The sequence below is a fragment of the Rhinolophus sinicus genome, linkage group LG01, assembly GCF_036562045.2.
Source record: "Rhinolophus sinicus isolate RSC01 linkage group LG01, ASM3656204v1, whole genome shotgun sequence".
In the NCBI taxonomy this organism is placed as follows: Eukaryota; Metazoa; Chordata; class Mammalia; order Chiroptera; family Rhinolophidae; genus Rhinolophus; species Rhinolophus sinicus.
The window spans coordinates 121,679,495-121,705,032 of record NC_133751.1 but is presented as its reverse complement, the minus strand read 5'-3'; the positions used below and the strand labels follow the sequence as shown (position 1 = coordinate 121,705,032).

Below are 25,538 nucleotides of genomic sequence, written 5' to 3'. Positions count from 1 at the left end.
ATGAAGCCAAATCATAGTGTCACTGTCAGAGGAGAACTCTACTGTCCTCATTCTTTTACTCAAAAAAAAAAAACACACAAATGTTAATGTTTCTGTACTATTGCTTTATTTCTTGACTCCAATGGCAACAGTGTTTTCTCTTATGATCGAATGAAGTCAAAACTATATTTTCTGGTTTGTTTGGTTTTATCTTTACCTCTGGAACCAAGTGGGCTATCATTTTGTGAGCTATAACTTGAAGACAGAGTAATATCACTATAGTTACCCTTTGTAAAAAGTAGTTTTAAGCAATGATTGAAGGATCAGGGTAAGTTGGGAAAGATTTTCATGTTGAGTCTCAAAATAAATAAATAAATAAATAAACTTAAATAGAAGGATTACAAAATGTTAGCAGTTCTGAATCCCCAAACTCTCTGGAGCAGGTTTCAGAGGAGTATGTATTTCTCATAGCACATCACAATCATTTTTACCTGGTGTTTGGTCCTGAGCACTTAGAAATTCACTATTTGTAAAATTTAATGAACAGAAACTTCATTTAAAAATGGAGTTAGAGCCTTTTCACGAAGATGGCATGAAAAGCGAAGAAGGAAGTCTCTGCCCTTCCCAAAGCCGAAGCCAAATCAAAGGCTTTGAAGGCAAAGAAAGCAGTCCTGAAAGGCATCCACAGCCACAAAAAAAAAAAAAAAAAAAAAAAAGGAAGATCCAGACGTCACCCACCTTCCAAGAGGCCGAAGACACTGTGGCTCCCAAGGCAGCCTAAATATCCTTGGAAGAGCACCCCCAGGAGAAACAAGCCTGACCACTCTGCCATCACCAAGTTCCCCTGACTACCCCTTCATCCATAAAGAAGATGGAAGACAACAATACACTGTGTTCATTGTGAATGTCAAGGCCAACAAGCACCAGATCCAAAAGGCTGTGAAGAAGCTCTGTGACATTGACGTGGCCCAGGTCAACACCCTGATCAGGCCTGATGGAGAAAAGAAGGCATATGTTCGACTGGCTCCCGACTATGATGTTTTGGATGTTGCCAACAAAATTGGGATCATCTAAACTGAGTCCAGCTGGCTAATTCTAAATACAAAAGTTTTTCACTATATATTTGTTTCTTTATGTTGATTTCTGGTTGTGCTGGGGAGGGAGGCCATACTGTGGTACATACTTGTACACAATAAATAACAGGGTTATGGGGGAAAAAATGGAATTAGAAAGCTAGAAAAGAACACTCACACAGGTATCACTCAACACACACTACTGACCCAACAGGAAGAGAAGTACCTTGCATCTCAAACAGGAAGTGATACTACTTGACTACCTCAGCAGGAGGAAGATAAGATTCCTTCTTCCCCAGTAACAGCTCATCCACTAGCAGACTGCCATAACTCAGCCCATGAAAAGTCACTCTAGGGCCGGCCCAGTTGCTCAGGCGGTTGGAGCTCCGTGCTCCTAATGCCGAGATCCCCGGTTCGATTTCCACATGGGCCAGTGGGCTCTCAACTACAAGGTTGCTAGTTCGATTCCTCGACTCCCGCAAGGGATGGTGGGCTGCGCCCCCTGCAACTAACAACTGGCAACTGGACCTGGAGCTGAGTTTCGACCTCCACAATTAAGATTAAAAGAACAACAACATGACTTGAAAAAAGTCCTGGAAGTACACACCGTTCCCCAATAAAATCTTAAAAAAAAAAAAAAAAAAAGTCATTCTACTTACTCTACTTCAGAATTTCAGTTTCCTTCCATGGACTCCTTGTTTCCAAAAGCCCCTGCCAAGTCCGTAAAATAGTGTTTTTCCCTTTGTTTCTCTGGTGCATGTGGTTCATGATTAGACCACATGTTATTCCCAAATAAACCCATTTTGCTGAAGAAATATATGTGGCTATTTATTTGTTTAAAGTCAACAATTCTGATGCCAGGTTGAGTACACACAGGCCAAGAGTGTTCTCTTCTGCTTTTCCACATTCGAGGCTGAGCAAGTGTATGGTACATGGGGCTATGCTTCCCTGAGTGTAAGCCATATTCAAATTGTGACTCTCAGGGCCTCAAAATGCTCAAAACTACAGGGAGAACAGAAATACAAAATCAAGGGGGATGGGAGTGTTTGCCAATAATTTTGATTCTTTTACATTCCTCCCACTAAAAAAGAAATTCCTTAACATTATGACCCAGGTGTCTATTATTAATAGTTGTACCACTTAATGGCTCCAACAAAGATGTACACATACATTTGAGCATATGAGAGACAATGATGGGGGGAGCCTCAGGCACCACTGCATGTGGGTGGGGTTGAGACTGACAAAACATCCAGAAAAATGAAGGAGATGATAGATAGATAGATAGATAGATAGATAGATAGATAGATAGATAGATAGATAGATAGATGATAGACAGATTCATCCAGGACTTGAGATTTAATTAAGCTGGGACTGTGGGTCTTGTCCCCCAATTTTGTGTTATACAAGAGTTAAAAGGGAACAGAATTTCAATGGAAAATAATTTTATTTTAAGATTTCTGTGTGTGTGTGTGTGTGTGTGTGTGTGTGTGTGTGTGTGTGTGTTAGCCAACATTCTTTTGATGAATTTGTTGAATGGTTAATATTTAGATGTAATAATAGAGAATTTTCTAAGAGGTTTCTGAGATTGGCAGGATTTGACATTTTCTAAGTGTGTCTGTACTATCACCACTTTTTGGATGCTAAAAAATACTGCACGATTAATCTACATCACAGATGTTACATCTCTCCCTGGATGCTAGTCTTATAAAGAGATTATAGTGGTGCTCCTGTGATAGTAAAGTCACATTTTTGTTTTCACTTTTCTCTTTTAAATTTAGTGATTCAAATCATCTAAAGTGTTATCTACTAAGAGGTTCTTTGTATGAATGAGAGATTTTAAGACTTCACATATATATGACAGCACATGTTTATTTGGTAATTAACATCTATTTCGGTATAACCCTTGCATGAGAAAAAAAATTGTTAATAATTTCTTCTACCAGAATTCAGATAGCACCATGGTAGTTTGTTTTCTAATCTTACCGTTAGACAATAGTGTCTAAGAGCAATTTCCCACTTCTCTTACTTGGTTCATTCATTCATTCATTCATTCAACAAATTCATTCATTCAAATTGATTCATTTAACAGGAAGCTGTACCCCTCCTACCCTCCCATCTCACGTCTAGTTCATGCACCCCTTCCTCTGTTGTCCAAATGTGCTTTGTCTTAACCACCATGGAGGATATAGAAGCCTTAACAGAGACCTGGGATTCATGGGTACAGTGGCCAACCCAAGAGCTGACACCAGGATAAGATGAATGAATAAAGTCTGAATATCTCACAGGTGGTGCTAAAATAATATTTCCTTTCCCCTGCCTCATTTTGAATGTGGCCCTGTTCTTTGCCTCTGCGTTGGTCACTAATTCCTTCCCCTACACTTTTCTAATATTTGAAGGTAGAAAAATAACCTCTCAATTGCAGGTTTCAGTCCTTGTTTCTGGTAGTATTCACAAGGGATATAAGAAAGCATAGTTCCAGAGCATTCTGTCTCTGCAACACCCAAGTTTTGCTGTTACTTATGCCATTTAGTGTCTGCCTTTGTTCCTCTTCCAGTGTCCAAGAGTGGCATGACCTTATTCTTGCTCTTAATTCCTTGGATCCTGACCCTCTGGGAGTCTCTGCTTACACTTTTCATCAGCCTTCTTTTTCCTTGAGTGTAGAGAACTCAGTCCCCACCAACACCCACTGCATTGTGTTGATCAGATTTCTCACGTCATTGGTTTTATTGTTGTTGCTGCTGTTTGCTTTTTGTTTACTTGTTTGTTTTGCCTGTGTACTAAGATATGTTCAACTACACTGTCACTAATTTTGTTCTTACCCTTTCAGAATGTCCAGTTTCTGCCATCTCTATCTCTCCCTACATTCTATTTGGATTTCTGCAACAAATTGCTACCAAAAACTGGGAAGTTGAGGTGTGATATATGCTCTATGACAAGGAAAAAGTCATTTTCTGCATGTTCTTCTGTAACTCCACAGTTGTCCTTTGCCGTTTCTTGGATTTGTTCCCTGGATCTCTGCTTGACCTGGGGATTTTGGGGGTAATTATTTCCCTTGAATTCATACCCCAGCCATACCTATTTTTTCCATGCCCACTACTACCATTCCCAATCGCCAGCTAACATTTACTGAATCCTTACCAACCAGCAGGCATGGTGTTAAGTACCTCAATTCATTACCTCACACAGGCCTTCTAAAATCAGTGTGAAATATCTATTAGTATCACCCAACACCCCACATTAGGGTTGATACTTATTAGACTCCTAAATATTTCTAGAGTGAATGAAGAATGAATCTTCATTTTACAACAGAAGAACCTGGAGACTGGGGACACTTTGTACCTTGCTCCAAGTCAGACAGCTAGTAATAATAATAGCTAACTTTTATCAGATGCTTGCTAGGTGCCAGGAGATATTTCAAGTGCTTTTACAAGCATTAGTAATTTATATATATATATATATATATATATATATATATATGTTTTTTTTTTCTTTTTTTTTTTCCCATCATCCCATAAAGGAAAACACAAAATACTTCTGTGTTCTTAGAAGAATGGAGTTCAGACTACAGGGAGAAACATTTTCTTTTCTCTACCTTCCTAGGTTTGATAGTCGGGTTTATATTACAAACTGACAACAGGCAGATTAACAGAGGAAGGGGTATATTAATTTACTCTTTTTAAATATATGTGTACAAGGGCTTAACAGGAAAAAAAATGAGTGAATACCCAAAAAAGCAGTGAGATTTGGGAGCTTATTAATCATTTTAATAGGAGAAAGTGAGGGAGAATGTAGGCAATTTAGGAAAGATTAAATGATTTTTAGGAAAGATGAATGGGCCCTTAGAAGAATAGATGTGAGATGTGATAGTTTGTAATAAAGTTTGTCTGGGTACAATGTCAACTTCTAGTCTCCTCTTCTATGATAATGTTACCGGGACACGATGTTTTGAGTCCATCTGCCTGTGAACACTGACCCAAAGAAATACATAAGTGGGAGTTTGCAGTATAGAAAGAAAAATTGTTTAATATTGAATTGGCCAATCCAGAGGCAGGGAGCTAATGCTTAAGACTTGACTCCCCTATGGCATGTAAATTACAGATTACATAGGGCAAAATCACAAGACATCATGCATTAGGGGATTCCAGGTCATGCTGGGAGCTGATTGATCAGAGGTAAGGAAAGGGTAATAAACTATTTATTCAGGCCTTGAGGAGATATTTGAGGTCTGTTCCAGCATCCCTCTGTCTGATCTTATGGGAAAGTAACCAGGGGGTCATTCCACCTTAGGTTCAGTAGCCGAGACATAATTTAGGTCAAGATGGTATCTTTAGCCTGCCAGAGGTTCGGACTGCGTGACCTTCAGTCAGATCAGAGCTACTGTCTTCTGCTGCCTCAGGGGTCAATGATTAGGTCTCTGAGGGGTATATAGATATGATTTCTAGAGCTAGGATTTTAAACTAAATTTAATCAAAGTCATAAGGACCCTAGGTTTCAATAAGAGTCAGCCTTCCTGGTTGATGAAACTCCTGAGGAGGCAATTGATGACAATTGAGTTTTTTTGGAGGATCTGACTTTAGAGAGGTAAAGAGAGTTCAGAGAAAACTTCCACCCACATTAGCTGTTTTCTCTAATGCCCTCAGTTCAAAATAATTAATATGTCAAAGTCACATATTTTGGGATGCCATGTTCTGAACTCCTCTGGGGCAAATAGGTAGAAATTTCAGAGAGGCAGCATATTCAACAACAACAAAAAATTAATATACACCACTTTTTATGCTAATGATATTCTCTACCAGGGTATATTCAAACAAAGGCTGTGCAACCATTCTCCAAGGGTGCTGTGGAGTTAATTCCAGCATATGAGGTTGGGAGCCTAAAAAAGTGATTATCTGTGGTATGTTTAGCTTGAAAGTACCTATGGCAAGACCGTTGGGGCAAGATAAACCTAAACATAAAAAGACAGATGATTGGATATTTGGCTCTCCTTATTAAGTAAGAAAACAGTACGGATAACCCTGATGGAAGAAATTTTGGGTAAGTAGAAATTCAGGGCGTGTATGAAGGCACAATGATTATTTTTACCAACTACTCTTTACTGTGATCAAAATTTCCACCAACCTAATTACAGATATATTCATAGAAATTATTTTTCTACTCAGTGTTCTCAAGCGTCTTGCATTAGTGCAACTAGACACCCCTGTCTTCTATGTTGGTGATATCCTAAGCTTCACAAATTGATGTCTTTCATCATACCTGCATCCTTAAACAAATACTTTGTGTTTATTAAAAAGTACCTATACAATGTTTGGAACTTTCAGTAATTCATTGGATCAGAAAGTATGACTTCATGAATTAGAGTGGATTTGCTGTAACTGAAATACAATAAGGAGCCATTTGAATATTATTTCAAGGATTTTTCTAACATTAAAACAATATATTCCAATTTTCACATTTTCATTTGGAATATTGAATTGAGAACAATCCAATGTTCTTAATAATCCTTTCTTCCTAAGTGAGTTTCCAGATAGAAGTTTTCTTATCCAAGTCATATTACAAAGAATTTTCATCCTGTTTTTAGCATGCCTGTTACACTGGATGTTCCTAAAGCTTTGTCTGAAAACAAACCAAAAAAAAAAATTAAAGGATAAAGTCAAAGAAAAGAGAAAGCATATTAAATATTGTGACTAGTCAATATGAAAGAAAATAAGGAAGAGTATCTGGAAATTATATTTTACACTGAAATTCTAGAATGGAAAAGTAAGGCTATTTCTATGTGGATTTTGGCTATGCAGTCTAATATTTTATAGATTAGGTCATATTCTCACCAGAGAGGAGAAGCTGCAAAGTGTGATAGAAAGCACCTAGTTTGATGTTAGAGAATTTAGTTTGGGGTGTGATCGAAAAATACGATGTATGTTTAAATAAAAAATAATTATTACAGTAAAAGACACATTGCCATTAATCCCCCTCAGAATACTACCCCGTGTATCAAATATACTCACCCCATCGTTCTTGCCACTTTCTGAAGCAGTTCTGGAAGTCCTCTTTTGTGAGTGTCTTTACTTCATCCTCCATCATGACAGTGCTCCATGTCACACTTTGCTTCTGGTACGGCGATTTCTGTCAGATAAAAACATTACGGTGTGTCTTCATCCACCTTATTCACCAGATCTGGCACTGTGTGACTTCTGGCTCTTCCCCAAAGTCAAAATGACCATGAAAGGAAATGTTTTGCATCAATTCAGGACATTGAGGTAGTCAGGACAGCGCAACTAAAGACACTCACAAAAGAGGACTTCCAGAACTGCTTCAGAAAGTGGCAAGAACGATGGGATGAGTGTGTTTGAAGTGAGGGGAGTATTTTGAATGGGATTAATGGCAATTCATCTTTTATTGTAATTTTTTTTAAATTAAACTTTCACTGTATTTTAAAATCACACCTGGTATGCTCTGTTTCACCTGCCACTGGGTTCCCAAGCAACTCTTATTATCTTAATCAGCCTACTTATCCAAAAAAACTAGGAAGTGATGATAATACTCACTTCACAGGATTGTTATAAAAAAAATAAGTAGAATAATGTGTGAAAAAGTTATTATGCTTATTCAAGAAGCACTTACTGAGACTATATTATGCACCGGTTGCTAAGGATACGGATGAATAAAATAAAGCAGTATTTTGTAAAATTTAAAGCAATATACACATTATGTAGCTTTATTCAAAGGTCTTAATACATCACTGACTGATATATAGTTTAGTCTTGATAGTTAACTCTAGAGTTTCAAAGTAATCTTAATATGTAACATACTGAATAGATCAAATGTGACCAAATTGGCAAAGGAGAATCAGGTACAGTAGTTTCCTCTTATTTGTGGTTTCAGTTTCCTCTGCAGTCAACCAGTCCCAAAACAGTAAATAGAAAATTCTCGAGATAAACATTTCACAAGTTTTAAGTTGCTTGCTGTTCTAAGATGTATAATGAGATCTCAGGCCATCCCACTGTCTTCTCTGGGACGCAAATCATGCCTTTGTCTAGCGTATCCATGCAGTACACACAGTAAAATATAATTTGGGAGAGAAGAGTGACCACATTCACATAACTTTTATTACAGTATATTGTTTTAATTGTTCTATTTTATTATTAGTTGTTTATATCAATCACTTACTGTGCCTAATTTATAAATTAAATTTTGTCATAGGTATGTACAAGTGTGCATAGGAAGAAAACATTATATATATATATATATATATATATATATATATATATATATATATATATATATATATATATATAGGGTTTGGTACTACCTGTGGTCTCAGACATCCACTGGGGGTCTTAGAATGTATGCTCTGTGGATGATGGGGGGGGCGCAACTTTATATAATTTCTAACAACCCCCACCCTCACCCCACACACATCATCCTACATATACTTTTTTCTCTATATTAACTTTCAATATACAAAGTTTCTTCCTGATCTTGCTTTCTTTCTGCTAAAATGAGACTGTTTTACTTCCTCAAATTATAGGAATTGGGATGATGCTTCATTGTTTGGTTTATTCTGGAATTAAACTGCACAATGACATAAAGACAACAAATGATCATTGGGGATGTCAGAGAACAGTTCGATGTTTGCACATCAGAGGAGGAAACATCTCCAGTGCCTATGATAAATGGGGGAAACCAAGCAATTTAGGAATCTCAACTTACAAAGCCAGCATAATACATTTGTTCTGAAATTGTCTCTGTGTTTCTAGCTAATGCTGTTCTAGTGATGTTTCTAAATGACTAATAAATGACTTCTCAAAATATGTGGTGTGATGAGCCCCAGGTAAGGACTATTAGGCATCTTTGGTCATTAATCATTTTCATATGGTAATTGGGGATGTCAAGCTCACCCTGTGTTTCTCTTTTCAAAATCAGGGAGCTCTGTCTACTGCATCTTTGGCATTGTGTTACCTAGCTTCTGTCTTAAAGTGAAGTATTGTGCACAGGATATGGCCTTACATGTCATAGGGGTCCCTGAGCAGGTTTCAGAACTTGAGTGGGGAAGAATGCGCATGTTTGCTACAGGAAGTAATTTAGCTTAGTAGTTTAAACACACACTTTTTTATTTTTTTTTCCAAACACAGGTAGGTTGGTGTCCAGGCTCTGCCATTTATTTACTATTTAAACTTTAGCAATTTGTTTAACTTTCTAAGCTTTAGTTTCCTCAATTATATAATGAAATAACGGCAGTCCATAAGTTAAGCGGTTGTAAAAAGTATTTAAAAACTTAATGCATGTAATAAAATTATTGCCATGTCTGATATTTAGTAATCATTCAATAAATATAAATTGTTGTTCATCACAATCAAGATTAGAAATACCCTGGCAGGCTTTGTGACCTGAGGACAACAAAGCTATCAGATTTGGGAACACACAGGAGTGTTCAAAAACCCAGAAGAACAAAACGTAACAAGAAGACACCCAATTATCAAAGGGAGAAGTAAGATTAAATGAAATAACATTTCCTCAGCGCCTACTCTGTGACAAAAGGTTTATACACGTTCTCTCTTGAATTGAATTCTAACATACCTTTTAAAGAAGGATTATTATATAAATTATTCTAACAAAAAAAGTCTGAGAAGCAGATAAATTAATATATACCCAAGATTACATAGCTATTGAGTGGCAGAGTTAGCATCTGATACTGACTTTGTCTGACTGAAAAGCGTTGTTTGTTTGTTTGTTTGTTTGTTTGTTTGTTTTTTCCCCACAAGCCAAGATTAAATATCAGGTATGCTCAGATTAGGAAGTTCACAGGTAATACATAGTCATGGCAAATAGCAAAGGGTATTGGATCATGGAGGTGACCAGACTGCATTTGAGAGCACGGGTATGTCTCTGATTCACCAGTAAAGACTATTTCCCACAGGAGACAACTTGGGAATGTCCCACCAGGGTAGGACATGAATGACAGGGTCTCAGTTCATAGATATGTGTGTACAAGTGGCCATAGATATCTGGGGAGGGGATCAAGGAACAGTGTTGACAGAATATGCCCAAGAAGCAGAGCACCAGTGACTGTCAGACTGTCTCAGCATCCATGAAAGCAATATAAAATAGCTAGGCACTATAATAATAAAGTAGTAATATTTATTATAGCACTGCGCTTCTATGTCAGGACCATAAAAGGTGCCTTCCTCATACTAACACTAATTTTTATAAGAACCCTGCAAGATTGATGTGAGTGTTTCTATTTTATAGAACTAAAATATAATGCTCTAAAAGATACTATAATGTTCCCAAGGTCTTGTCATTAAATAATGGTAGAAAAATCAAGTTTATTAAAAATTAAGAAGGGTGCTCATCTAGGAGGCAGGGCACCTGAGTCCTACTCATAACTGAGAATCAGTAAAACCTCTAGATTATTTTATCTTTCAATATATAGCAGCATGATATGAAGAAAGAGCACTTACACTGACAAAGTATTCTTTGTCTTCAGTTTTGCTTCATGTTACAAAGTGCAGCCTTGGACATATCATTCTATTAAAATATTTGACCCTCAGTATCCTCAGTTGTAAGATATGGGAATAATATTTCCCCTGTCTATTTCACTGGACAGTAATAAGACTCTAATGAAATCATGAATAGGTATTACATAAAGTCAAAGATAATACGCAAATATGACATTATTTTTGCCTATCTCCCTGGTGCTACATTTGTATAAAATGGGTTAATATGTATAAAAATGCTATCCAATTATAATGAAAAATCAAGAATCATTAAGGAAAGTATAACCATTCCTGGGAAGGATATAAGTGTTTGACTATATGGAAAGGGAATTGTTGTGCTTTTCCATTTTCACTATTATATGATCCAATAATTTCTTAAGCAATTATATTTATTATGAACCTATTTTTTAACATAAATAAAACAAAGTTCAATGAGGACAGTTCACTTGTCTAAGTCATGTAATTAGTTAGCAATGGTAATTGGACTAGAATTCAAGTTCTGTATTTCACAATTTGATGTCTTTTTCCTACACCATGCTGCCTTCTTATAAAAAAGGATGGATTTGTATGTCTAACAGAAGGATGGTGCATTGTGTGTGTGTGTGTGTGTGTGTGTGTGTGTGTGTGTGTGTACTTTATTCTTGCATCCATAGACAGGCACTAGGGATGTTTCCATATCTTGGCTATTGTAAATAGTGCCACAGTGAACATGGGAATGCATGTATCTCTACAACATCTTGTTTCATTTTATTTGTATATATATTCATGAATGAGATTGCAGGATCATATGGCAGTTTTATTTTTAATTTTTGAGAAAACTCCATACTGTTTTCCATAGGGGCTGCACCAATTTACATTCACACACCACAATGCACAGAGTTCTCTTTTTTCCACATCTTTGCCAACACTTGTTATGTCTTATCATTTTGAGGATAGCCATTCTAACAAGTGTGAGGTAATATCTCATTGTGGTTTTTGATTGGCATTTTCCTGATGATTATGGGTGCCCAGCGTCTTTTTATGTGCCTGCTAGCCATTTGTATGTCTCCCTTGTTTAAAAAAAAAAAAAAAAAAAAGAATATTCAGTTTTTTGCCCATTTTTAATCAGATTGTTTTTTGCAATTGAATTGTACAAATTCTTTATATATTTGAATATTAACTCCTCCTTATCAGATATATAATTTGCAAATATTTTCTCTCTTTCCATAGCTTGCCTTTTCATTTGTTGATTGTTTCTTTTGCTGTGCAGAAGACTTTTAGATGATTTCATGTAGTTCCACTTATTTATTTTTGTTTTTATTGCTTGTGGTTTTGAAACCATATTCTGAAAATATTGCCAGGACCAATGTAAAAGAATTTTTCCCTACGTTTTATTCTAGGAGTTTCATGGCTTCAGGTCTTACATTTAAGTCTTTAATCCATACTGTTAATTTTTGTTAAATTGAGTAGTAAAAGATAGGGGTTTAGTTTCGTTATGTTACATGGAAATATCCAATTTTCCCAGCATCACTTATTGAAGTGACTATCTTTTTCTCCACTGAGTATTCTTGGTTCCCTTGTCAAATACTAGTTGATCATATATGTAAGGGTTTATTTCTGGGCTCTCAATTCTGTTCCATTGAGCTATATGTCAATTTTTATGCTAGTACCATGCTGTGTTGATTACTATAGCTTTGTAACATAGTTTGAAGACGGAACGTGGTGCCTACAGCTTTGTTATTTTGTTCTCAGAATGTTTTGGCTATCAGGGTCTTTTTTAGCTCCATCTAAATTTTAGGACTGTTTTTTTCTATTTCTGTGAAAAATGCAATTGGAATTTGATAATGATTCTATTGAATCTATAGATAGCTTGGGTATTGTGGACACTATAACAATATTAATTCTGACTTATAAACATGGGATGTCTTTGCATTTGTTTGTGTCTTCTTCAATTTAACTTCATCAAAGTTTTATGGTGTGCAGTGTATAGACCTATCACCTCCTAGGTTAAATTTATTCCTAGGCATTTTATTGTTTTTAATGCTATTGTAAATAGGATTGTTTTCTTTATTTCTCTTTCAGATAATTTTTTGCTAGTGTATAGAAATGCAACTAGTTTCTGTAGTTTGATTTTGTATTCTGCAACTTGACTAAATTTGTTGATTAGCTCTAACAATTTTTTGGTGGTCTTTAGGATTACCTATATATAAGATCATATGTATAAGATGATTCTGCAGATAGTTTTTCTTCTTCATTTTCTATTTATATACCTTTTATTTTTTTCCCAATTGCTTTCACTTAATGTAAATATATATATATATATATATATATATATATATATATATGTCTATTTTTAACTTTGATCACAGACAAAAAACCTCTATTCTTTTGATCCCCTTTTATGCTTTTGATGTCACCATTTACATTTTTATATTATGTATCCATTAACAAGTTATTGAACCTAGTGCTATTTTAATAATGTCCTTTAATCTTTATAGTAAAGTGCTTAACACATCACCATATTACAGTATTAAGGTGTTTTGAGTCTGACTATATACTTGTTTTTACCAGTATGTTGTATGTTTTTATGTAACTAATTAGCATCCTTTTGAAGACGCCTTTCAGAATTTCATGTAAGGCATGTTTATTGGTGATTAATTCCCTCAGCTTTTATTTTTTAGGGAAAGTCTGTATTTTGCCTTAATTTCTGAAGGACAACTTTGCTGGATAAAGTTATTTTTGTTTGGCAGGATTTTTATCTTTCTGTACTTTGCATATATTATTCCATTTTCTCTTGGTCTGTAAGGTTTCTGCTGAGAAATCCACTGATAAGCCTTTGGGATTCCCTTGCATGAATTTTTTTTTTTTCACTTGCAGCTTTAAAAATTTTTTCTTTGTCTTTGATTTTAGACAGTTTTATTATAATGTGTCTTGCAGGAGATTGTTTTGGATTGAGATTCTGGGGTGACTTACTAGCTTCATGAACTTGGATGTCCAAATATCTCTCCTGGTTTGGGAAGTTCTCAGCCATTATTGCCTTTCTTTCTTTCTTTCTTTCTTTCTTTCTTTCTTTCTTTCTTTCTTTCTTTCTTTCTTTCTTTCTTTCTTTCTTTCTTTCTTTCTTTCTTTCTAAGATTTTATTGGGGAAGGGGAACAGGACTTTATTGGGAAACAGTGTGTACTTCCAGGATTTTTTTTTTTTTTTTCCAAGTCAAGTTGTTGTTCTTTCAATCTTAGTTGTGGAGGGTGCTGTTCAGCTTCAAGTTGTTGTCCTTTCAGTCTTAGTTGTGGAGGGTGCAGCTCAGCTCCAGGTCCAGTTGCCGTTGCTAGTTGCAGGGGGCACAGCCCACCATCCCTTGCGGGAGTTGAACCGGCAACCTTGTGGTTGAAAGGACACGCTCCAACCAACTGAGCCATCCGGTAGCTCAGCGGCAGCTCAGCTCATGGTGCCGTGTTCAATCTTAGTTGTAGGGGGCAGAACCCACCATCCCTTGCAGGACTCAAGGAGTTGAACTGGCAACCTTGTGGTTGAGAGCCCACTGGCCCATGTGGGAATCGAACTGGCAGCCTTCAGATTAGGAGCACGGAGCTCTAACTACCTGAGCCACCGGGCCGGCCCCATTATTTCTTTAAATGAGCTTTCTCTACGTCTTTCTTCCTCTCTTCTCCTTCTTAGACTCCAATGATATGTACATCATTTCCCTTGTTCATTTCCCATAAGTTATATAGACTTTCTTCATTCCTTTCCATTCTTTTTAATTATTGTTCCTCTGGTTGGATGATTTCAATTGATCTTTCATCTAACTCATTGATTCTTTCTTCTTGTTCAAGTCTGCTGTTGAAATTCCCTATTGAATTCTTCAGTTCAGTCATTGCATTCTTCAGTACCAAAATTCCTGATGGTTCTTTTTTATTTCCTATCACTTTGTTGAATTCACATTTTGTTCTTATGGTTCTGATATTGTTAAAGTGTTTATCTGTGTACTCTTATAGCTTTCTAATGATTTTTTAAAATAATTATTTTGAATTCTTTATCAAGTAATTCCTGGATCTTATTCGGATTAGTTATAGGAGGTTTACTGTATTCCTTTAGTGGAGTCATCTTTTCCCATCTATAGCCTTGCGTAGTTGGCTGTGCATTTCTGAAGAAACAGTCATCTCTTCCAGACTTTATGACTTCAGTAAAGGAAGCCTTTCACCTGAAGCAATGGGAGCATGTCGGAGCATGTTCCGACCCCAAGTCTAGTGCTGCAGGACACCAGATTTGGGAGACATGATGTCTCTTCAGCTCAGGCTGTTAGGATCCACAGCATCAACAACTGTGTGGTTTTTCGCAAGCACTATGAGGAGTCTGTAGTCATTGCAAGACTGTTGGGGTCCTCAGCAGCACCTGCAGGGCCAGGGGCTAGGAATCAGGGCAAACAGAATTGGTGACCAGAGACAATGGTGTGTATACACTCAGCAGCAGGGCCCACTTGCAGATGCCTATTAGTGGTGGGAGCTGGTTGCAGGCACATGTGATGGGAGCCATGGCAGGCAGCAAGCGTCAGGGCCACCTACAATTGCAGAGGCCCTGTTGTCAGTATGCTGTCCTGTGTTTGCATACTCTTCCTCCAAGAATGCACATGGCAGTGGAGGCTGATGTTGGGTGTTGGGCTGAGGATGTGCCGGTATAAAGAGGGGCTTACTGCTGGTGAGCACAGTGGGGCTGGCCAGCGACAGAAGCAGGACCTGATCTGGGCCCACAAGCAGCTGCAGGAGCCCTGGCTATTGGTGTGCTCTCCCACAGCAGCATCCTTTCCCCTGAGCATGTGCACTGCAGTGGAGACTGACGATGGACATGAGCCTGCGGGCATGAAGATGCACAGCTGGCAAACCCTGAGCCCAGGCACAGCCATGGAGAACAACTGCCAGGGTTTAGGCAGGTGTCATCACTTGCACAGCCACAGAGGTCTGAGCAAACTCTGCTGCGCTCTGGAGAGATAGGAAGGGATTCAAGCGACTGGCTTCTTACACTAGGTAGCCGCAGAGTCCTAGTGTGGCTGCTGGTATGATTCCTGGGCTCCTGAGAAGGCAGGGTGGGAAGGAGGGATTGGGGAAGAGACTCAGGAATCTGGCGTCAATGAAGGTGAATACCTGCGGGGCAAAGGCTGGCAGAATCTGCAGGGGGCAATGGGGGCTGTGCTGGCCATTGGCTTAATCAGTGGTAAAATCTGCTGAGTTTGTCTACAGAGTAGGTCTCTGTGAACCAATGACTCCTGCTGCATGTGTGCTAATAATAGCCCCTGTTTTTTCTTCTTATTCTTAATCCTATACATCTCAGCTTTAGTCTGGGTGGAGTGAATTTGAAAAGGGACTTTCATACAGTGCCTGGAAGGAGGGAGAAGCTGACAACTCACTCTGCTCTCTTTCCCTCGGAAGGGAAACTCTTTCTAGCTGAGAAATTCCTTCTTGATGCTAAACAATACCAGCTTGGAGGATGGGATGGTGCAGGCAAAACTGCAACTGTCTTCCTACTTTCCTTGTTCAATTTTTTTCAGATTCTATGTTCTACTGTGTTGCTAAAATTTCCTAAGTGGGTTCTAGAGGTTTCCCAGTGCTGTTTTTGTTTGAGAATTGCTATCCAATCATTGACCTTTGTGTGGGGATGAGGAGGCTGAGTTTACCTATATCGCCATTTTGGTCTTCCTCACTCACTTCTTATTCCAATGGAACTAGAACCTCTCCTAAGTCTGTTTTCTTGTATAGTAGAATTTCATCCACCACATTTACCTGTACAAATGTTAGCATGTGTTCAAATTTTAAACCAAAATAAAGTTGGATTTAATATTTAAAATTGTGCTGAAAGAGTGTAAATATTTTAGAAGAGTAATTCCATACCAGAAACTTCATAAACAGTCTTCTGTTACATAAGTAGATAATAATTGTAATTATTTTTGTTCTCTGGTTAAGGTTGGTTATATGGCCCAGTGTACGGAAGATTGTTGTTTTGAAACAAATTAAAGATTTGTGAAAATATTTCTACTTATTTAACCAGAATGAAGTGCTTTATTGTCAACTATACCAGCAGTAAAGAACAAAGCCTTAAGAAGGGGCATAAATATATAACATGTTGTGAGGACACTGAATAATTATTATAGGATTGATGGTTTGAAAATCTTTCTTTACAAATACAAGATAATCAAACACATTAAAATGAGAATGCTTTACTACTTTGTTTTCTTATTCAGTAAAAACATAAACACATTTATTTATGTCCAGTTGAAATCACTTCTCACTTGACAACCATAAAATTGTATCTTTCTCTAAATGGCAAAGGATTTGATATCCACATCTCAAAAATAATGACTGTTATAGATCTTATTTAGCTGACTGGTGGGTCAAATGGATCCTATCCAGTGCTTTGAAAAAGATAGCTTTTTGTTTGATGATAAATGGTACTCTCAAAAAAAAAAAAAAAAAAAAAAAAAAAAGGAAAAAGAAAATTATATATATATATTCATTCCTAAACTTCTAATCTCAACTAGTATTTCTCAACTTACACTTTTTGTTTGAATTCTGACAATGGATAAAATATTTTATATATTTTAGAAGTACAATAATTAGAGACAGTAGTTAGAGAGGAAGAAAGATCATAGATAGATAGATAGATAGATAGATAGATAGATAGATAGATAGATAGATGATAGGTAGATAGACAGGTGATAAATGTGAAATATTTTTCAGAAATTGTTTTCCTCATGATCTAGGTCTTGATTTTACTGACCTTGAGACAGGTTAGTTAGCATGTCATTAGGTAGACCTGAAGACCCCTGGTGGAATAAACAAAAAGGCAGCCATATCCTGAAACTCCAGGCTCTGGAATGTCTCCTTCACTCCAGGACAAAGATACGCCAGACAAAGGAGCAGATCTGATAGATAGGAATGGGTTTGTTTGTTAATCCCTTCAGGATGAGCAAACAGGACAAACCTAATAGATGAATTCAATTAGAAGACTCTAGTACCCTCCCCCAAACAGGCAAGGGGAGGTATAAAAACAAGAGCTTTTGCCTCAGTCACCCCAGTTTTGGGTACCCCTTCCCACTCAGGAGCTGTGACCTCTTCTCCTCCCTCTAATAAACTATCTTCCTTTACAACTCCTTGCCTCTCTCTAGTCCGTGTGTCCATTCTTCACTCTCACAAGACAGGATCCCGGCCCACACCCAGAAACTATCTACAGATCCTACATCATTTACCTCATTTGAGGACTCACAGAAAAATATCCCTACTTCATATCCAGTTAATTGTAGATTCAGTGCTGGGTTGGATAATAATTACCAAAAGAAAAAAAAATCTTGTTTTAGATGATTCAATAAGTAGTTTAGTAACACGAAGAAAGGTAGAAATTATATCTGTCTTTCCACCAAAAGCACTGAAAATTCTCCCTTTGTTAGTTAAATGATAACAGAAGGAATATAAGGTATTGATCATATGCTTTGGCTAAAAATAGCTACTATAACAATAGTCTTTCCCTGAAACATAATTTGGTTAATCACATTGTATATTCTCAATGTTTTTCCTTTTGTAGGGGATAAATAATAATTTCCCTTTTACCTTTCTGAGTTCTTAGCTGAGATCCCTTGTAACAAAAGACAGATTAATAAGAGAAAAACAAAAGTTTATTAACACATATGCCGCAAGTACACATAGGAAATACCCAGGGAAACTGAGTAACTCCCTAGATGCCCAGGTCACCATTTTAAGTACTATCTTCAGCTAATACAAAAGAAAGATATTGTGGGAGGGGGGAGGTCATTTATGAGAGGGTGCCAGGAAAAGCATGGTAAACAAGGATAAAGTTTGTCATGCAGATTTAAGTCAGTGCCTTCTCTATGGATAAGAATCTCCTTTTCTTTCTGGTAAAGAGATAGAGACTCCCTTACAAATGGAAATTTTCTTTATAACTGTAAATTTCCTTTACAGGAATTTCTATTGTTTGCAGAGCTTCTCCTATATCTGCAGTTTCTCAAAATAACCCTTATGACAAAGAGGCATATTTTGGGCTGGTATATTCTGCTGCTCTTCACTTCCTGCCGGTTTCTCAAAAACATTGAAGGTCATCTCTAAATCAGACTGTAGATAATCTTTCTGCCTAACATTTAAAATTCTCAGTTTTTCTCCAGCATTAATTTTTATATCTTATCTTTAAATCAGCTTTCTAACTCTCCACTTAACCAGTTAGCTTCTAAATTCAAAAAGTTAAAAGAGGTCCCCAGGCTCTTCATATTACTGTTAATTTGCAATGCTCTACAAGATAGTGTTTGAAAACATACCTTATTTAGCTTCTCATCTTTTCCTACTAATGACTCATCACTTTACACAGCTAAGGTCTCTAGCAGGTTTTCTAATTTTCAAGCTGGACTAACCAGTATATTCTCGTTCTCCCTGGTCTTTTACCAACTCATTATTCTTTTGATCAAGGAAAAGTAGTTGTTGAATTTGACTCTTAAACATGTTTTTTAAACCTGGTGGTATCTGAGTCTTATACTATATCATCTATCTTTTGATTGTTTAAATAGTTCTTTGTACTGTTAATATCAATTTAATTTAACTTGCCTCAAATAATACTAAGTAATATGGGGTGTATTTTGGGGGCATCAGCTTTTTTTTTTTTTCTTTGAAATTAAATTTAAAATTTGGTATTAATTGCATATTTCTAGAAGATACACCATAAAATCCCACCCATATCTTTTATGACTTTTCCAATCGCTTTGAACACACTAGCTTGTTCCTTATCTTAATTTCCACAAACTATATTCACATAAAATCATCTGTCAAAGGTATTTTCTGTGTTTTGTGGCTCAAAATTACAGCTACAGTTATGCTGAGGAAATCCGGCATTGGTAAAATTAGCATCCTATGCTTTTATCAGAAACACGAAATGTATGTTTCGGTTACTAAGTACTGTAAATGGTTGTCATATTATACTTCTTAAAAGTATAATATGATTTCTGATTTATTTAAAAGTGAAATTGAAAATAACAAAGAGCTAAGCCAGAAAACGTATTTAATAGTTAAAATAAGAAGCCTGAGCATGTAACCACATTTATCTAAACTATCATATCCTGAATCTCCAGTACACTGCACAAATGGACCAATAGCAAGCAAACTATCGACCTTACCTCATCCCAAAGATTTAGCCCTCATCTTAAAAGCAACAATAAATTCTCACATTTCCTCACACAGCTTATCATCAATTTGCTGAATCAGCATTCTGGATGATGCCAACTATATTTCCAGAAATAATGCATTCCCAGAGCAGTATTTCCAGAGTTGCTGAATAAGCATGCTGGACAAGAACCACAGAGATGCCTTAAAATATTGTGTCTGAGCCAGAGTCTATCAGTAGAGATGAGTATTCAATGTCTAGACAAAACATACCGGTGGCAAGAATCTTTTAACCTTATACTGGTCATATGCACATAAGTATTCTACTTGCAATTTTTTACTTGATTAGAGAAATTCTTATTATCTGTCTATGAAGAACAGGCTATGAAACCATGAAGCTTTTTTTTTCTTTCTTCGTAATTTTCCAAATTTGATGCATTACTGTGATTACAAGATTTGACAAGATGATCTATGACATTTTGTCCTATTTAAATCAACTCAACTCTGTTATGCTACCACATAGTTAAAACATATATTTTGATTTGTCATGTCTACTTTAGAAATACAGTGGCTATCGACTGGTAAGGCAACTGCTTATTGGAACTCAAAGAGCTGGTGATGCAATCTATGTTTATATAGAGTAATGGTTATAAAGAAAATAACCTCTAAATGGTTACAGCTAATAGCTTTGGAATTGTCTGTGAGCTGTATCTATTCCAGGTTGCTATCACTCTAAAAAAAGCAAGTTGAAAAGGCATTATCATCAGATGTCCATCATATACTTGATTCAATCCCCACCACCAAAATATATAGACAAAAACTCACTTAACAATTCATAATGGCTCAAATCTTTGTCATTTGTATGTTGGTTCCATTACAAGACATCATCAAAATTTCCAATGGATATGTCTGAAGACCTTAAAGAATCTTCAAATCAAGCACTATAGTGTACAATTTTCAAATTATCCTGGCCAATAAAATAGTCACCTATGGGTTCAATTAAGATCATACATTGAGAAATAGAAATTCTACTCAGAATTGGTGCTGGTTAAAAATAGGTTAGTTTATTCAAGAGCTAAATAGTTTATTTTCATATATCAGTTTTACATAATTCTTTGTACACATCCACCAAATAATTTATCCATCTAATGGAATTTTGTAATCATTCAAGTGATGGAGGCATAATATAAGTACCATGAATGCAAAGGGTCTATTAAAGTTATATAAATACCTTCTTTCACTAACACCAATCCATTGATTTTTAAACTTAATGTTCAATCTCACTTCTTAGATCTTTATATCAAGTCTCTGACTCTGCTTCTCCCTTTGTTTCCATTCCCTGGATTAATCGAAAACATTCCTTAAGAGATAATTTTGATAATTATCCTCCTTCTGCATGTACTTATAATTTATTAAAGCACCCTCATCTCATTCCAATCCCACATTATTTGGTTGCATTCGGTCCCTCGTATGCAGATTTCTTGCTAGGGGAGACAGTGGAACAATCAACAGCTATAGAAACATGTTAAGTATATTTAAGCATGTCTAAATCTGTATCTAAAGACCTCCAGGATATTTAAATAAATTTGTGATTTTCAGTCTTCTTTTAACAGTTTGTTAAATCTTATAAGGAAGTCCAACATATAAAGTAGATAAAAATGAAAAAAAATTGAAAAATGAAGAAGAACTAAAGGCGTAGGAAGAGGCCTACATGTCTGATGATCCTGGTTACAAGTCACCTGGGCCTTGAGGCACTTGTACTGAGTCCTAGGCTGAATCACAGCATGAATTGTGAGACACTAAAAGAGATGACCCCTAAGATTTCTTCTAGTTCTAGAACTTTCAGGGTAATTATTAGAAATTTATTTGCCATTTTTGTGTTTAAATTGGCTTTGTATTTTTTTTTACTATTTAAAATCATGGCTTAAAATACATTTAGCACAATGCATCATGTTAGCAAATCAATAAATTTTCTCACCTATGAGGTGTGATCAAAAATTACAGTGAATGTTTAAACAAAAAAATTAATACGGTAAAAGACATATTGCCATTAGTCCCCCCCAAAATACTCCTCCTTGCTTCGAGCACACTTATTCCATTGTTCTTGCCACTTTCTGAAGCAGTTCTGGAAGTCCTCTTTCGTGTCTTTAGTTGTGCTGTTTGGCTGCCTTGATATCCTGAAACATTTTGATTTGGGGGAAGAGCCAGAAGTCACATGGAGCCAGATCCAGTAAATAAGTTGGATGAGGACAAACCATAATGTTTTTATTTGACAAAAATAACCATATACCAGAAGCAATGTGTGACATGGAGCACTATCATGATGGAGGATGAAGCAAAGACACAAAAGAGGACTTCCAGAACTGCTTCAGAAAGTGGCAAGAATGATGGGATAAATATGTTTGAAGCAAGGGGGGGTATTTTGAGGGTGATTAATGGCAATGTGTCTTTACTGTAATAAATATTTTTATTTAAACATTCACTATATCTTTTGATCACACCTTGTGTATATATTCACTCAACCATTTCCAAGATCCAGATATAAAACATACATTACCCCAAAAAGTTTCTAAAGCACCTTACCAGTGTACAACTACTTGAAAGGTAACCATTCTTACTTCTATCATTAATTAATTTTGCCTACTCTTGAACTTAATATAATGGAATCATACAGTGTACACTCTTTTGCATGAGGTATTTGCCTAACATGATGACTGTGAAATCCATGTGAATGCATATATAAGTGATATATTCCTTTTGTTGCTGTGTAGTGTATCATTATAAAAATAAACCACAATTAATGTATCCATGTTCCATTGATGGATATTTAGGTTCTTTTCACATTTGGGTTATTAATAAAGCTGGCATGAACACACTTGTGCATGTATTTTGGTGATTTATGCACCAATTTCTCTTGGATATATATACCTTAAAAGAGAATTATGATGTCATAGGTTATATGTTCAACTTTGATAAATATTATCAGTTTTTTTAAATGGTTGGATCAATTTACCCCCTCACCAATTGTTTAGAAGTATTCCAATTGCTCCACAAATTTGCTAGCAGTTGATATTGTCAGTCTTGTTAATTGTAGCCAGTTTGGTGAGTATGTGAGTGATACTTCATTATAGATGTGATTTGCATTTTCCCAAAGTATAATAATGAACATTTTTCAAACACTTATAAAGAGCCTGTTTATCATTTGACCATTGTGTTTGTTTTGCTTTTTAAAAAACTATTTATAGCAATTCTTTACATATTCTGAAAAATAGTGCATATTACCAGAACCCCAATGTTTTTCCATGAGTCCTCCTCCCTGTGTACAGTTGCCCAAAGAAATGCACGAGCAGGAGTTTGTAGTGTAGGGGGAAAAAAGTTTAATATAGACTTGGCCAATACAGAGACACAGAGCTAATGCTCTAAAGACCTGACTCCCTGATGGTGTGTAGGTTACAAATTATATAGGGTAAAACCACAAGACATTGTCGGTTAGAAGTCCGGAGCGTGCTAAGAGCTGATTGGTCAGAGGTGAGGTAAGGGTAACAAGTCATTTCTTCTCTTCTTGAGGACAGTTCTGAGGTCATTTCTGGAGTCCCTCTGTCTTATCTCATGGGAAAGTAGCCAGGGAGTTTTTCCACCTTAAGTTTCAGGATCTGAAACATGACTTAGGTCAAGATGTTATCTTTAGCCTGCCAGATAATGTGACCATCAGTCAACTACTGTGTTCTGTTGTCTCAGTGATTGCTGATTATCCAGGAAGAAGGCTAGGTTTCTGAGGGGTATGGAGTGAGAGATGATTTCTAGAGCTAGGGTTTAAAACTAAATTTGATCAAAGTCATAAGGACCCTCAGTGTCCTGCATTGTTAGATACATGCCTCGTAAAAATGTTCTCAGTGTGAGACTTACAGTTACAGTTTTTAATGGCATGTTTTTATGAACAGAAATTCTTAATTTTTATGAAATAAAATTATTCAAAATATTTTTTTATTTTTAATGGTTATGCTTTTTTGTCATGTTAAAGAAGTCTTTCCCTCCTCTACAGTCTTGAAATATTTTTCTATGCATTCTTCTTAAAAGGTATTTTTCAAACCTTTTATATTTAGGTCTAGTTTTAAAGAACAAAATGCAAGCGAGAAAAGTGTTCCTTAGGCTCCAGTGTGATGAGTGAAGGGAACATGGCAGAAACTTTACCAGAAGCTATGTGCATTTTTTTCAAGATATTTCCACTGCCCTTATGTACTGAGTTTCTTTAAGTATAACTAGACTTTGCTCTTTTTTTTTAAACGTGTGATTTCTTATCATGAAAGAGAAAAAAGAAGCACTAAAGCAAAACTGCTTTTATTTTTATGTTTAACTTATTCAAACTTGACTTTGTTTACTATTCCTTAATTAATAAAAAAAATGAAAACACATACATAATGTACTAAGGAAAGAGTTGCAAACTTTTTCTGTAAAGGGCCAGATAGATGCCTTTGCAGACCATATGGTCTCTGTAGCAACTACTCAACTCTGCCATTGTAGCACAAAATCAGCCACAAACACTATACGAGGTGTGATAAAAAGATACAGTAAATGTTTAAATTAAAAATATATATATTATAGTAAAAGACACATTGCCATTAATCCCCCTCAAAATACTCCCCCTCGCTTTGAACACACTTTTCCCATCGTTCTTGCCACTTTCTGAAGCAATTCTGGAAGTTCTTTTTCATGAGTATCTTTAGTTGCATTGTTGCGGCTGCCTCGATGTCCTGAATCTATTCAAAACGTTTTCATGGACATTTTGATGTTAGGGAAGAGCCAGAAGTCGCACGGTACCAGATCTGGTGAATAAGATGGATGAGGACTCACCGTAATGTTTTTATTTCACAGAAATTGCCATACCAAGAGCGATGTGTGACACGGAGCGTTGTCATGATGGAGGATGAAGTAAAGACACTCACAAAAGAGGACTTCCAGAACTGCTTCAGAAAGTGGCAAGAATGATGGGATAAGTGTGTTTGAAGAGAAGGGGAGTATTCTGAAGGGGATTAAGGCAATTTGTCTTTTACTGTAATATATATATTTTTTAATTTAAACATTCACAGTATCTTTTGATGACACCTCATACAAATTAATAGGCATTATTTTATTCTAATACAATTTTATTTAAAAAACCGAGTGGGGTGGATTTCAACTTTGGACTGCAGTTTGACAATTACTGCTCTAAGGGAAAGGAAAAGCAACTACCATTTGTGTATCTACTATAGAAAAGGTATTGCATTCAGAATATAAAATAAACATCCACATTAAAAAATTAAAACAAAACTTTTTCTCATTCCTGAGTCAATCCTTTAGTTAACTATCATGTTGGTTAGCCTGGCAGCTAATGTGTGATTGGAAATTTTACTAGTTTGAATAATAATAAGCATGATTCCAAATTAACATTTTTATCTGAGTAAGTTTGATTTTATTAGCTGAGAGCTGTCTTCTGGCTGTATTACCAGAAACTGGGAGAGTCAGTTTTTCACTTCTGAAGAATCATCTGAGCAGCATAGCACAGCATCCACAACAGGAAGACTACTGAACAAAATTTTCTTGAATGCAGCCAACAGACAAGAACTTCAAACAGTGAAACACAGGATAAATGCAATCTAGAAAGTAAAACATTTGGAGTTGCTAAATTTTATTTAACATTTGAAATATGACTTCAATCCCTCCTTCCATATATATAACAGAAATTCAACTTGCTACAGTTCCTGTCTTACTTACCCACATATACAATTATTGGTAGCTTTTAAAAGCCTGAATTGTGGGTGTTATAAATTCCATATTTATGAAAGGAACATTTGTAGTTGAATACATAAGATTTTCTATATAAATTCAG

General features: G+C 36.1%; 1 pseudogene; it reads left to right on the top strand.

Moving 5' to 3' along the window:
* Nucleotides 1-566: 566 nt before the first annotated feature.
* Nucleotides 567-1,054, top strand: LOC141567253 (large ribosomal subunit protein uL23 pseudogene; annotated as a pseudogene).
* The last annotated feature ends 24,484 nt before the right edge of the window (nucleotides 1,055-25,538 follow it).